At 46.8% G+C, this 10,807-nt stretch overlaps 1 pseudogene; it reads right to left on the minus strand.

The window, feature by feature from the left end:
• Window positions 1–287: 287 nt before the first annotated feature.
• LOC127057272 (transcription initiation factor TFIID subunit 10-like) lies at window positions 288–985 on the minus strand (annotated as a pseudogene).
• Window positions 986–10,807: the final 9,822 nt, after the last annotated feature.

Here is a 10,807-nt window from a genome sequence, read left to right on the forward strand (position 1 = left end):
CCAGGATGGACCCGCCTCCCCTAGTATGTGGCACCACATGTTCTCAAGGCAACATGTTGGGGGGGGCAGGTTCACATGTCTCCCTCCCCAGATTTTCTGCCAGGGTTCACACCAGAATGTGGCCAGCAGCAGCTTTTGGGCACTGTGCGAAAGGGAAGGGAAGGGACGGGAGCTGCTTCCAGCCGTGGGGGGATGACCTGGCCCATGTCTTTGCAATGATCACTCTTTTTCCATCTATCTCCCCTGTGGCTGGAAGCAGCTTGTCCCTTTCTGCCTGCACAGTGTGGTTTTTTTTTTTTTTTCCAACATCAACTGTTTAATAATAGACCAGAACAGAGCTCCCACCCTTCACCCATCAAGGGGCCAGGCCCACGGCAGGGCCTGCAGCTCAGCTTGGACGCGAGGTGAAATAGTGCCGCTTCTTCACATTGATGCCATACTCTGCAAGCTCTGGCATTAGGTCCTCCATGGTCAGCGTGTACTTCTTGTTGAGGGAGCTGCCAGAAGCTGTGCCTTTCATCTTGCAGTGTTGCAGGGCATCATTGGCAATGTCCGAAATAAACTTCTGGGCAGCCAGTGAGATGAGACAAATGATGCGCGGATCAGAGGCCTCAAATCCAGCTCTGTTGAGGTAGTAGCCTGTGACAGCATCTGGGATCATAGGGGTTATAGTCCTCCAGCTGCATCAGGAAGTTTACCAGGGGAGTGGTGGAGACCACGGGTTTGACATCTCCGTTGGCCGCGCTGGGAGGTACGTAGACCCCGTTTGACAGGGGCCCGTCGGAGGGGGCTGCAGCCACCACCGTGGAGATGGACCTGGGCCCCCGGGCCCCCTCTCGGTGCCCTGCCCCCCACTGGCACAGGAGGTCCCGGGGCCGCGCTGCCCCGGCGGCTGGGCTCGGTTTGCTCTCAGCGGCCGGGAGCGGGGCTGGGTGGGGGGCGCCGGGGCCACGGAGGGGGGGTCAGGCTCTGTGCTGCTGCTCATGGCACTTTAACATCTTTAACATGGAGTGAGACACTCCTCTTGGGTATTCCAGTCTGTTTTGCCACCCAGATGAGTGTATTTCTGTGATAGATGGCCCTTTACATCACAGCAATATTCAGGTTACTCCTGATCCCAAAGGACCACTCACTTATCTCAGGTTAGTTGCACCCAAGGTGCAATGACAGAGGACACTGCTTGTAGCTAATCCTATAGTGAGCTATAACAAGTTTATTAAATATGAACAAGATATTAGTTATGAGGTTAAAGCAAGAAAACCAAGACATGAGTGAGTTAATCATTGGGTTCAAAAGGTAATATAGGCTTCTGTAATCAGCTATATGACCTTTAGGGCTAACCCAGGCTAAGCAGCTGGAAATCTCTTGCTTGTGCCTAGAAATGCCTTGACCCAGAGTTCAAACAACAAAGAAATACCTTATTCCTTTTGTTTGGGATTTTTATCCCTTCCTGCCATGTGCTCTGAACTACAAACTGAGCTGATAGGAATCCACTTGAACGACTCATTCACAGAGAGGAGGGCAGAACAATGTCTTTTAGTTCTTTTGTTGACCAACTCAATCCAGATGTAGGGAGTTTCCAGTTGTAACATCCAGCCAGAATCTTTTGACATCAATAGGCCTCCTCTTTCAAGAGGGGGGAGTGGGCATAATTTCTGGAGAACAGCAGCTTAGTGTCCCTCTTCTGCATGGCAGTTCATAGAGCCAGAGGCTCACAATACAACCACTCCAATATTGCATTCCAATATCGAATACAGATATTACAAGCAAGATTAATGGATGCAGCAGCTCACAATCATTCAATTTCATCTTAATACTATTATAATTTGATTACTTCATCAATATTAACCCACAAATGAGCCAGACGGATTCCAGCTGTATATTTGTTAGCAGAGACATGGAAACTTTGGCATGAGCTGGCACCTGACTGGGCTGCAGGCACCACACTTTGTTCCTAGGGTTGCCAGGTGTCCAGTTTTTTGACTGGAACACCCAGTCGAAAAGGGACCCTGATGGCTCCAGTTAGCACTGCTGACTGGGCCCTTAGAAGTCCAGTTGGCAGTGCAGTGGGGTTAAAGTAGGCTTCCTGCCTGCCCTGGCTCCATGCAGCTCCCAGAAGCACCCAGCATGTCTCTCTGGCTCCTAGGAGCAGTGAGGATCCGCAGGCTGCCCATGCCCCAAGCACCTGCTCCGCAGCTCCCATTGGCCAGGAACCAGGGCCAATGGGGAGCTGTGAGAGTGACACCTGCGTCCCTCTGCCTAGGAGACGGAGGAATATGTTGGCCACTTCCTGGAGCTGCCTGAGGTAAGAACCACCCAGAGCCCTCCTCCCAGGTTGGAATCCTCTTCTGGAGCCTACACCCCCTCCTGCATGCCAACTCCCTGCCCCAGCCTGGTGAAAATGAGCAATGGCAGGGGAGAGCAAACAATGAAGGGAGGGGGAATGGAGTGAGTGGGGGCCGGGTCACGGGGCAGGGCAAGGGTGTTTGGTTTTCTGCAAATAGAAAGTAGGCAACCCCGTATGGTCCTCTTCCCTGCTACAAATCCAGCTTAAGCAAATGTAGCCAGAAGCAAACTCTGTCCCTCAAGTGCGTTTGGCCAGAGTGAAGCACCCTTCCTGGCCAGGATCAGAGGGGGCAAAGAACTGACTTGCTAAGGCTCTGCAGCTTTTTCTCTGAGCCTGCTGGGTTCCAATTGGCTGCTTCCATAATGCGTCGCTAGTCAGGCCAGGAGGACCCACCTTCGCTGCTCCTTTACTGTCACTTCACTGCTTCCTGGGGTGAGGTGTAATAGGACCACGGGACCTCCTATAGGGAATCGCAAAGGCACCCTGTCACACTTCTACTCAGGCAGTTGCTGTGTTAGGTTCTGGATCTGAGGGCAGTCTAACAAAGCACAGAACCTATTTGATTTAGGATATATCTTTGGCTGACATGTTCTCTTGAATTATTACTATATTACTGGTATCAGGGCAACCACTTATTTTAAATCTTGTACCTGGGTTGTTTAGAATTGAATGAAAATTTGTTTCTAGTTTATCTTTGCTAGATGCTGTTAGAGTCAAGAGAAAACAAATAAACTATGTGAGCTTACAGCAGGGATAGGGCCAGATCCTCAGCTGGTGTAAGATAGTACAGGTGACACCAGCTAATGATCTGACCCAATACTATTTAGGAATTGGATTCTTTGTTTAATGATGGAGATGCTTAAAAATCCATCAGCCTTTTGTGTTTGCTTAAAAAATTATAATTAAAATGGTAGGAAGATGGCCCCAAAGTCATAGGGTGACCAGATGAGTGTGGGCAGGTGCCAGGTGGCAGCTGGTTACGTATCTCTGCTGCCCAGCCATCAGCTCTTTATGTGCTCCCCTTCTTGCTGTCCTTTCCCTGCTTTGCTCCTCCATATTCCCCCTCCCCATCCCCCCGCCACACCTGGCAGGGCATATCCCGCCCCCAACACTAGGCGGAGAACCAGCCCCTGGTTGGAGCACTCAGCTCCTGAGCAGCCTGGCTGGCTGGCTCCTTCCTTCATCTACTGCCTTTGGCTAGGCCACCCCCTGGGAAAGCCCAATACCCTCCAGCCTGGGGTGTTGGCTAGGAGGAACTGAACCCTGAATGTGCCAAAGCCCCGCACAGCACAGGCACGAAGCCTCTCGCAGCACCTCAGCTAAACTCTGGAGTGGGTGGGGGGGGTTGGGGGGGGCGAGAGGAGCAATTTCCAGCCTATTCATGACCTGATCCTGCAGGCTCCAGGGCACCAGCTTCACCCATCCCCCTGCCCTGGGGCTTGCACCCAGACAATGCAGGGCTGCTCCATTCCCTAGGCACTCGCTCTTGCTGAGCCACCTCTCTGGCAGGGTTAGCTGAAGTCCCTGCAGTCAGGTTTCCTGGGCCCTGGTGCACAATGCATCCTTAGGGCTCATGTCCTCTTCCTGCCTGGCCTGTAGCCAGGGGACATGAGGCGGCTGGATTATGTCAGTGACCAGCAGCAGCCTGGAGGTGTTAGGTCCCTTTCAACACTATGTGGACAGGAAGGGACAAGCTGCTGCTAGCCACCGGGTAGGGGAGAGAGGAGAGGGAAGAGATGAGCACTGCAAAGACATGGGCCAGGTCTCCTCCACGCTCCCTCCTTCCCCCCGCAGCTGGAAGCAGCTCCTGTCCCTTCCCTCCTGCACAGTGTCCGAAAGCTGCTGCTGGCCACATTCTGGTGTGAACCCTGGCAGAAATCTGGGGAGGGGAAGCAAGTGACTGCCCCCTTCTCCCAATGTGTTTCCTCAGGAAGATGTGGTGCCAGGCACCAGAAGAGGTGGGTTCGTCCTGAGGGCCCAGCTAGGCATGGAGGGCAGAGAGAGCCAGGCAGGGAGGGGCAAGTTGGTCGGTTACCTCCCTCCCTCTCCCCCCGGTGTGAGAGGTGTACAAGTATGTGTGTGATGAGAAAGAGAGACGTCTCCCTGTGTGAACCCGACAGCCTTAAAAATAAGAAGGCAAACAAAAAGAATCCAACTATGCAGTATTTTCTTTAAACAGGGGCTTAGTCGCCTTGATGTTACTTTGAACATTAGTACTGCGTAGTTCTGATTGCCGTTGAACTCACTTGCATATGAGTAATTTTACCCATATTCAGCATAGGGAAATATGGTAACCCTGTAGGTAGGAAGAGGCCCATGGAAGAAGCAGCAACTAACTGAAATTGAGCAATGCATAGCTACTGTGTATAGGTCCTGGGTTGGAACCTGGAGTAGTGGGCAGGCCCAGTTTCCCCTACCAGCCACCATGGCATAAACCCCAAGAAGAGGACAGGGCTTACGTGAGAGCCCAAACAAAGGGCTGAATTTAAAGGGCCCACTGCTGGGACTGGGCACCCTAGTGAGGGCAACAGGACTGTTCATTTATTGAACTCTTCCTACTCTGGAAGGGGTTCATTTGGACTCTAACTTGGCTGGCAGGCCAAGCCACAGAAGGTCCACCAAGGTTGGCTGCCCCCCGCCCCAAGAGGTTGCCAGGGGCAACAGGACTGCAGTACCACATCCTGCTACTAGAAGGTGCTCGAGGTGAGTGCCCCATTACTGCAAGTAACTGATGATTTAAGACATCAAATTAGCTTTTTCTCTAATAAATATAAACAATTGGTTTGTCATAATTTCAGGAGCTTCCTTAAATGAGTGCTTTCTCTGCACTCTCGGGAATCAGCAGAGATAACTCCTTGAAGGATCAGTGTTCCTTGGGCCTGATCAGCTCTCACCTGAAGCCAATCAGATTAATCCCATTGAACGCCTTTCCAGGGGGTAGGATTTTAATTGGGCCTTTTGCAGAGCAGCTTCCTGCACCTGAGGACCTGTGTTTGAGACTCTCCAGGAAAAGTTAATCTGACTTCTATTATTTCAGTTCTGCACAAGTAGTTTAAAAACCCAGGCCCAGTTGCTCAACAGCACAACATTATTAACGAAAGCTAGTCACCCAGGTGTGCAAGGCCCTGGGGAGCTGATAGTGGAATAGCGACATGAGGGAGCCTCTGCGTTGCTCTTGTGTGATTGTGTGCACTTTTTACTCCCTAGAAATACATACAATACAGGGAAAAGGCAGTGGCTGGGAGAGGAAAGTTGAAGGGATAGGGAGGCATAGAGATAGGGGGGTGAATGAGGCAGAGAATGAGAAGTCTGTCAGAGGTGGGAAAGTGACTGACTGAGGGATGTTTAATAAAAGAGGAAGCAATAGACAAGAAGAAAATTGTCATTAAAGTACTCTTCTCCTTCCTACCCCAGAACAGGGTGTGTCTATCGCAGCACACTGACTTTTTTTTCCAGCATGAACACTATACCCAGCCTATGCAACACTACTAAGGTTTAATTCATTGCTTTGTAGATTTTCTAGGGACACTTTGAATATGCAGGCACTATATAAAACCAAATGCTCTGCTGTTGAGTCCATCTCCCAACTGATGAACTTGGGTTTCTCCAGATGGATTGTAAAGTGTAACATCTTATTTTTGAGTCTATAAACCCACTTTCTCTTTCACTAAAATACAGACCTTTTGATGATGACTGTATGATTTAACATGTCGGTGAATTATTGATGTGCAGTTCCTGCAGATTTAAATGCATTCTGAATCATGTTCTGTCAGTCAGGGTTTGACATTCAAAAGCTGCAAGCTACCAGGTCTCCACATGATACAAAAGGGCGCTTTCTCCAGATGAGTCCTTTATAAAAAGGAAAAATCCCTGACTATTATAAAGGTTTCTTGATCAGGAAGGTGGCTCATTGCTGCGCAGTAGGGTTGCAATCTCACAGTTTCATTACTACCTTTCAGGGCACGTCTATATGGAGAGTCAGTGTGCAAATAACCAATCAACAGCATATATGATGCAATGTACGTAATATATAATTTTATTATTTATATAGTTATGGAAAGAAAATAATACATGGAAGAAATGAGAGGCTTTTTTCGACACATTTTTTTTTTTTTTAGTCATCTCTGCCTGCTGTTCGAGTTGGGCCCCGCACTTCCTAAAGCCGGCCCTGTGTGCAACAAGCTGGGGTGCAACAGTGTACTAGCCTGCTGCGCATGAATTGTCTGCGTGGATCCTGCTACCATGCATGACAAGTTCCATGGTGTACTTTGATCTACTGCTGAAGCCTGCTACAGAACTGCCATGTGCAGAAGCAGGGTCTCCAGGGACAGTTAGTGTTCAGCACAGTAGAATACTGTAGATTTATGCCCCAGCTTGCCAAGCCCTCAGCAGTCAGGTGAAAGCGATGGAGGAAGATATAATGGAAGCTTCTGCATTTTCAAGGTTTTTAAAATGTTTCTTTGTTGGAACAGTCAAAGTCCAGTCAGCATCACACCTCTGCAATGTTGCAGAGAGGTATCTACTCTGGGCCTAATACAGTGAGGTACTGATCATGCTTGGCAAGTGAGTATGCTCAGCTCCCACCTAAATCACTGGGAGTTGCATGTGCTCCTCAGAGGAGGCCCTCTATTTGAAGGCAAAATGTTAAGCAGAATAGGGAGGTGGCAGCAATGAAGATGGAGGAAAAGGCGGAGGCATGAGATCAGAGTCACTATCTACTGTAGCTTGGAAAGCTGTCTGGACCAGAAAAGAACAAGGGGAGGAGACAAATCAAGTGCTGTCAAAAACAGTGGCCACATGGCCTTAAAAGCACTAGGATTAAGGGTGGGGGAGAGGAGGAAAGCGGATTCTAAAAGGCATGTCTAAGTATTTAATACCTCCATCCGTTCAACACAGTGTCACACTCTCATCTCCGTTCTAACATATGCTCCTATGCTAATTTCTCTTTAAACAGAATGAAGGATGTTTTGTTGCTCTCTTTAATTAAATTAGCTAGTTAAATTTAAATTTTCATACACTAAGTTGGCAAAGCAGTTTAACATAATAGCAGTGCCTGGCATAGTGAGCAAAGCTCAGCATTCTTTTTAATACAAAAAAGAGCCTCTTCCTGAACCAGAGAGAGTTGAATTTGCAAAAATAATATTGGTTTTATTTTTCATCAGGCCTTCTGAGACTGTGCTTGAATCAATTCACTTTTGAGAACAATGGAAGCATTGTCTCCAGTTCAGTGGAAGCCATTCACATAGCTTTTCTAAAGGAATTTTGTAAGAATCTCTTTGCACAGTCAACCTCTCATACTAAAATATAAAGAAGGGTTAATTAGTGATACATAATGGAGCCCCTAAAAGAATACTTTTAATATATTGGAAGATAACATTCTTCAGTGTGAGCAGCATTTTATTAAGCATGTTATAAAAGTGATTTCAATTTCTCTTAGCAAAGATACAGCAATAAGGAATAACTGTCTGGACATTGACTTGAGATAATTTGCATATAGAATGTTTATTACTGCACTGAAAAGGTGGTTTTAGAACTGTCTGTCCCCATTGTCGTGAACTTGTCCTCCCACCCCTCTGTCAGCTATGCAGACTGCTGCAGCGTGCATCAGAATATGCTACTGTATTATGGTCCCTCTGTAAGACCAGTGATTGACAAGACCAAATTTATATTATCAGGCCTACCTGTGTGGGTTTATTATTTAAAGTCCTTTTTTTGTTACTAATTTGTTTTTTAAGATTATTGTTGTCAAAACCCTTTAGATTAGTTTTGAGAAAAGTGTTGTGAAGAATGCAATGGCTTCCTTCAGGCTGTGTATCTTCTAAAGATGGTATAACATGTATTAGCTGTTTGCACAAATGAGATTAATTCCTGTTTTTATAGCAGAGAATGGCTCAATCCAAAATCTAATTTACAACATGGTTCTCGAGAAGCATTTAATTATCCCCAGGAGAAGGGGAGTGAGACAAGACAAAATGCCATAAAAATGTGTTGTTAAAATCCACAATTCAAACAGACAATATAACAGAATTCTTAGGCCATGGCTACACTAGAGAGTTGCAGCGCTGGTGAAGGGGTTACAGCGCTGCAACTTAGGATGTGGCCATACTTGCAAAGCACGGCCAGCGCTGTAACTCCTTGGTTGCAGCGCTGGCTGTACACCTGGTCGAGCCTCGGGTGTAGGGATTCCAGCGCTGGTGATCCAGCGCTGGTCAGCAAGTGTGGACGCCCACCAGCGCTTTTATTGACCTCCGGGGTATAAGGAGGTATCCCAGAATTCCTGTCCACAACAAACCGGAAGAAAGGGAGAGCTCTGAGTTAAGCCAAACTGCTTATTTAAAAAACAAACACAGCTCCTGTTTGCTGAGCGAGCGGAGGCAGGCAGGGGAATTACTTTGGAATGTTCACAGCTGTTTGCTTGAAGAGAGAAACAGCACTCTCATGCAGCAGAGGGGGAGGGGGAAGTCCGTGTTGAGCAGTTGCTTATCTGGTCTGACGGGTATTTAGAAGTACATAATTTGCATTTAGTGAATGAGAGAGGAGTGGGGGAAGGGAGTTAGAACTTTTAAAATGATTGAAGGTAGGCACTGTGTGTCTTCCAGTCCTTAGAACTTGCAAGGCAGGGAGCTGAGAAGAGTGTCAACTCCAAAAATCCATTCTGTCTATTTCCTCCATGCTCCCTGTCACATTCCACCCCACCCCCCTCTTTTGAAAAGCACGTTGCAGCCACTTGAATGCTGGGATAGCTGCCCACAATGCACCACTCCCAACAGCGCTGCAAGTGCTGCAAATGTGGCCACACTGCAGCGCTGGTAGCTGTCAGTGTGGCCACACTGCAGCGCTGGCCCTACACAGCTGTACGAACACAGCTGTAACTACCAGCGCTGCAAAACTGTAAGTGTAGACATGGCCTTAGTTGCATAGTTTCCCTTGTCTTCCTTTAAGTAGGAAGGGCTCAGTCAACATAAATGTAGGTGTGTTGAACAAAGCTCTTTCATCTCCTGGGCCTTTTACTCAAAGGACTTAAGTAATTTCTGATTCAAATGAAAATCTGGTGTGAAATCTGAATCTACCCAGAGATGGGTGTCTCCCTATCTTGATAAGTTATTCCGTAGTTACTGCTTCCCAATACTGGCTTCTTGTGCTATTGCGATGGACATCTTTTTGGTCACGCAGGTTTGGCTGTCATCTGATACCAGGATAACTCCACTCCAGACTGTGATATCAGAATCGGGTCCTATTTTTTTAAACAGTTTCCTTGCTTTTTATGTTTTCCACAGATGTATAGTGAAATGGACATAAGGATGCATCTGAATATTGACAATTATGTGCACGAAGAAGAGACTATTAGAGTGTTGTAATTGTGCTTCATAGTATACTGTCTACAGAATTCAATAAATGTATTAAATATGTTGCTTACTTAAGATCACCAACCAAGGTGGACAAATCCTGCAGTCCTCACACATTGAAATATCTCAGCTTCAATGAAAGCTTAAGATAATGATTGTGCCCAAGGGAAATGAGGATTTTGAGGAGAGAGAATTATCGGTAATATATTCAATTAATGGAGTTCATATAGGGAAATAGTCCCTTGCCCATTTGATGAATTCTATATATTCTCTTTTCTGATTTTTAGGATTTCCCAAACTTTACTGTACTCAGAATCCCAATCCTTCAATTCTATGCAGTCAAAAAAGTTCAGCTTAATACTGTTATGAGTTGGGTCACACCCACCAGTTTCAAAAGGTTTAACATCTGCCCTTCATTTGGGATTAATGTAAGAAATTATACTCCTTTTATGGAACCAGATAGCTGAAACACTAGGACACTCCACCCAAACCCCAGGCACATGTTGCTGCCCAAAACAAAGGAGTGTGTATGGAGAGGTTTCAGTGTGTGTTTTAGGAGAAGTGTGTGATCAGAAAACCAAGATCACAGCCTGAACAAATACTGTGCACATGGTCCTGAGAAAAGCTGAGAGAGAGAGAGAGGTTTTGGCTGAAAGAGGCTTGGAACTAGGAGCAAAGAAGCTCCCTTGCTGTCTGATTCCTCCTGTGTTCAGGGAAACAGGATTTTGCATGTTCCTTGTAAATCAACAGGATTGCATCAGAGAAATACCTAGCTTCATCATCAATTTGTCCTCCTGTTGTATCATTGAATATGACCATTTATATCATTGCTATTACCACTGTTATACAATTGCAACTAATCTTGTATCAAGTATCATGTAAAGTGTCAATGGAAGAGTTATGCTTGATTATCTTGTATGCATATACTTTTTGTATATGAAGTTATGAGTATTGGCTATGTACGGGCATCATAATGTGTTGTGTTCCTGGGTAACACCAGCCAGGCAAAGATTACATCAGACCCAGACAGCTATGTGTTGATGGCCCATTAAGGACACTTCACTCTAACAATGGGCCATAGAAGAAACTCAGCTCACTCAATAAGCCTTCCTGT

Source organism: Gopherus flavomarginatus, chromosome 8 (assembly GCF_025201925.1).
Source record: "Gopherus flavomarginatus isolate rGopFla2 chromosome 8, rGopFla2.mat.asm, whole genome shotgun sequence".
In the NCBI taxonomy this organism is placed as follows: domain Eukaryota; kingdom Metazoa; phylum Chordata; order Testudines; family Testudinidae; genus Gopherus; species Gopherus flavomarginatus.